The sequence below is a fragment of the Pezoporus wallicus genome, unplaced genomic scaffold (genome assembly GCF_028554395.1).
Source record: "Pezoporus wallicus isolate ANWC-B61680 ecotype Strahan unplaced genomic scaffold, APGP_CSIRO_Pwel_v1 contig_4012, whole genome shotgun sequence".
Lineage (NCBI taxonomy): Eukaryota > Metazoa > Chordata > Aves > Psittaciformes > Psittacidae > Pezoporus > Pezoporus wallicus.
Window position 1 is genome coordinate 3,157,406 of NW_026637828.1, and position 4,815 is coordinate 3,162,220.

Genomic DNA, 4,815 nt, shown 5'->3' on the forward strand with positions numbered 1-4,815 from the left:
CAATCCCACTGTCCATGTCAGCGACAAAGATGTTGAACGAGACCGGTCCCAACTCCGATCCCTGAGGGACACCACTCGTTACTGGTCTCCAACCGGACATTGAGCCATTGACCACAACTCTTTGTGTGCGGCCAGTCAGCCAGCTCCTTATCCACCGAGTGGTCCATCTATCAAACCGATGTCTCTCCAATTTAGAGACAAGGATGTCATGTGGGTCAGTGTTGAACGTTTTGCACAAGTCCAAGTAGGTGATGTCAGCTGCTCTACTCCTGTCCATCAGTTCCGTAGCCCCATCATAGAAGGCCACCAAACTGGTCAGGCAGGATTTCCCCTTAGTGAAGCCATGCTGGCTGTCACCGAGCACCTTGTTGTTTTTCATGTGCCTTAGCATGCCTTCCAGGAAAATGTGCTCCAAGATTTTGCTAGGCACAGTGGTGAGACTGACTGGTCTGTAATTCCCCGGGTCATCCGTTTTCCCCTTCTTGAAAATGGGGGTTATATTGCCCTTCTTCCAGTCATCGGGAACTTCACCTGACTGCCATGATTTTTCAAATAGGATGGCCAGTGGCTTAGCAACTTCATTTGCCAGCTCCTTCAGGACCCGCGAATGGATTTCATCGGGTCCCATGGGCTTGTGCACATTCAGAGTTTTAAAATGGTCATGAACCAGATCCTTTCCTACAGTGGGCCCAAGGTCTTCATTCTCACAGTCCCTGCATCTGCCTTCCAAGACTTGGGTGGTATGTTAGGAGCATTTGCCAGTGAAGACTGAGGCAAAGAAGTCGTTAAGAACCTCAGCCTTCTCCAAATCCAGGGTAGCCAGTTCTCCTGATATCTTCCGGAGAGGGCCCATGTTGTCCCTAGTCTGTCTTTTATTTGCAGTGTACCTATAGAATCCCTTCACATCCCTAGCCAAGTTTAATTCTAACTGGGCCTTAGCTTTCCTTTCCTGGTACCTAGCTTCCCAGACAGCAGCTCTGTATTCTTCACAGGCTGCCTGTCCTTGCTTCCACTTTTTATAAGCCTCTTTTTTCCTTCGAATTTTCCTCAGCAGCATCTTATCCATCCAAGGAGGTCTCCTGACCCTCCTGCTGCACTTCCCTCTAGTTGGGATGCAACATTCCTGAGCTTGTAGTAGGTGATCCTTGAATACCAACCAGCAGTCTTGGGCCCCCCTTCCCTCTAGGGCTGTATCCCATGGAACCTTACTAAGCAGGTTCCTGAAGAGGCCAGAGTCTGCTCTCTTGAAGTCCAGGGCAGTGAGCTTGCTACAGACTCTTCTCACTGTCCTGAGGATCTCGAATTCGGCCATCTCATGATCGCTGCAACCAAGGCTGCCCTGGAGCGTCACATTTCCAACGAGCCCTTGCCTGTTGGTGAGCACGAGGTCAAGCATGGCACCTCTCCTTGTCGGCTCCTCTATTACTTGCAGAAGGAAGTTGTCTTCCACACAATTGAGGAACCTCTTGGATAGCTTGTGCCGGGGTGTACCGTCCCTCCAGCAGATAGTGGGGTGGTTGAAGTCCCCCATGAGAACAAGGGCCTGTGGGCATGAGGCTGTTCCTATCTGTCTATAGAGTGCTTCACCCACAGATTCCTCTTGATCAGGCGGTCTGTAACAGATCCCCACAGTAATGTCTCCCATCGCTGCTCTCCCTTTAACCCTCACCCACAAATTCTCTGTTGACTGATCAACTGTCCCCAGACAGAGTTCCGTGCTCTCCGGCCTATCCCTAACATAAATATGTATGTATGTACAGCACATCCTTAAGCAGGTTGCTGTTGGGATATGGGGCTGCTGAAATGTTTCTCAGCTGAACACAGTGTTTAGGGCTTAGCTAGAACTTGCTGAAATATTCCTTGGCCTTTCTGGGCCCATGAACTGGAGAGAAATAACTGCGAAGATGCTATGTGCATGGCTGAGTCTAGCCCCGTGGGTGGATGAAATCTTGCAGTGCTCTGGGCCTGTGACGAGAGGGAAGTGGGTGGTTCCATATTGCACTGTACCATCTAAAAACCTTGTGGTTTTATGTGCAATTCCTGCAGGAAGCTGAAGCATCTGAAAGCTTTTCTGGCTCACAGGAAATCCTAGTAGTGTGTCAGATTATCCAGGAATACCCAGAGCACAGAAATGACGTGGATCACATCCAGGGCTCTGAATTCCCAGAAAAGGGAATTCCCTCCCTGTTAGAATTTCTTTCTTTGTGCAGTCACTAGCAGTTAAGGCCATGTTGCAAAACACTTCTCTCAAAGATAGTTACTTTGTAGGAACAGCACTGATAGCTCTAATCCAAGGACATTTTATGTTGGCTCTTTGTTGCTCCCAAGCAATACATGACATGTCCTTTGTAATGTGCAAAATGGTTGTGGATAGTGTTGCACCATGATTAGGAATCTTTGTACTGAATGTCTTTTCTGTCATTAATATTTGAAAGTTTGCAGGTCTTCTTGCAGCTAGAATGTGAACACAAGGGAAAGCAGCTTTCTGCTTCTCTTTTGCTGTTAATAATTAAATAGTGCCAAGTAAATGTTTCTAGCAGGCTGTCTGTGGATCCATCATGTAGTTAAGCACCTGGGCTCTTCCCAGCTCTCTCATTTTACTGCAGCATTTGTTTTCTCCCCATGGCTGTCTTTGCTTCTTCATTCTGTTCATTTGAAATCTTGCAGAGCATCCTTCACTGGCCAGCCTTATAATCTAAGCTGTAAAGAAAAATGAAAACACCAGCTATTCCTGCACTATAACAACCCTGCAAGCAAGTAAAGCAGAACAGTCCACATTGCTCGCCATGTCTCACACCAAGATTATTGCGATCTGATGCTGCTACCCTGGCATTTGGTTAGATCCTGAGTGCCTTTGCTTCAGTGCTGAAGCTGAGTTAGTGACAAGCAAATTAATGCCTTTGCTTTAGTGCTGAAGCTGAGTTAGTGGGAAGCAAATTATTGGTAACAGACCACAAATTTAGTCCTTGCTGTTCTTCTGGCTCTTTAGGATATACCCTGCCCTGCCTGTTACGTTGGAGAAGCTGTTACAACAGTGGTGTTAGGTTGTCTTGAATGCATGCTGTATGGTAACACTCAAAATAGATAAACTGTGTTAATGATTTGAGAGAAAAATAGCTATTTCTAGGCCATCTATACATAACCTTGAATTGTGACTGAGAGCCAAAGAACCAGAGTTTCTTTTGAATGTCTTCTTGTTTGGGGATTCCTTTATTGTCAGGTTTAATTTGCAGTATCGTGACACATTTGCATGCGGTGTGTTGTGGCAGGGGTGCAGTGGTATTTGTCTGGTTGATGCTGATCTCCAGCCATTTGCACTTCTAGTGCTTGCCCAGTCAGTCACGTGCTCTTTCTGATATAAAAATAGATTTAATTGCACTGTATTAATGATTGACTTGCTTGAAGTCCATGTGTATTGGTGGAAGTATGTGCTGGAGATGTCCAGCTGTGGAATCAACTGTTTTAAATTAGATTAGCATATGAAAGTGCTCCTAGCTGTGGTGTTCATACTTTTAGACTTTACCATATCTCATTTATTCTCCTCTTGCATAACGTTTAAAGTTAGAAGATAATTACCTGAGCTTTTAGACACATCACAAAAGACCACGTTATTTATTCTCACTGACTCAGGAAAGAGGCTCAAATCTCATAGCTTGCCAGTGTCTGCATTAATGAACATGCTTAATTGTACTTGGAGTCTACATTATGTTAGCCCATAGGTGTAACTTCCATAGAATCATAGAATGGTTTGGGTTGGAAGGGACTTTAAGGTCATCCAGTTCCAACCCCACTGACACAGGCAGGGACACCTTCCACTAACCTTCCACTTGAGGAGCTTGCTCCAAGCCCCGTCCAACCTGGCCTTGAACACTGCCAGGGATGGGGCAGCCACAGCTTCTCTGGGCAACCTGTGATAGCGCTCACCACCCTCACAGAGAAGAGCTTCTGCCTTACATTAAACCTGAACTTCCCCTGTTTCAGTTTAAACCCATTATCTCTTGTCTTATCCCTACAGTCCCTGATGAAGAGTCCCTCTCTGGCACCTTCTAGGGCCCTTCAGATATTGGAAAGCTGCTGTGAGGTCTACGTACTTTGGTGTAGCTGCACCAACAGTGAATTATTTTGTTACGTTTTTCAGGGAAAAACAACTAAAGGGAGAATTAACACGAAGTTGTAATGACTGTATTTTGCAGGAAACTAAAATTGGGTTATTTGAAAATCTGCTGAACTGAGTATCATTCATTTGCAAAGAAAAATAATGTTCATCAAATTAGTTCAAACATTTGTACCTAACAGGACAAGGGCCTGTTTTACTAACCCTCAGCAAGTAAGCTGAGCTAAATCCACTCTCCACTGCAAATCTTCAGAATATAGTTGGGTTATGGATTTTTTTTTCATAACTGGGGATCTAAATAGTGAAAGCTGCAGAGCTGGGGTCTCAAATGCCCTCGCTGTGCAGCAGATACCCCTGTTAGTCTCAGGAGGAGAGACCTGCTCCAGAAGCTGCGTGTTTAATGAGTTGTTTACTTCACAGTAAAACTGAGGGGAACACAGCAGTAAGGTACAGTGAGATTAGCTGAAGTTATTTATGAGAAAGGTGCCACAAGCAGTAATTCTGCATGTGTTTTTAGAGACAGAAATTGTTTGTGTGTAAGCACTTTAATAATGTGGTTATTTATCTGCTCTTCTCTGTTGTGAGGATATTTGTCATCTTGTTCTCTATACCATGATTGCAAGTATGGAGGTTGGAAGCCATGCAGAAGTGCAGGCTGATACCTTCGGGCTTTTTAAAGGTGTGGAGGTCAGTGGTGCCTA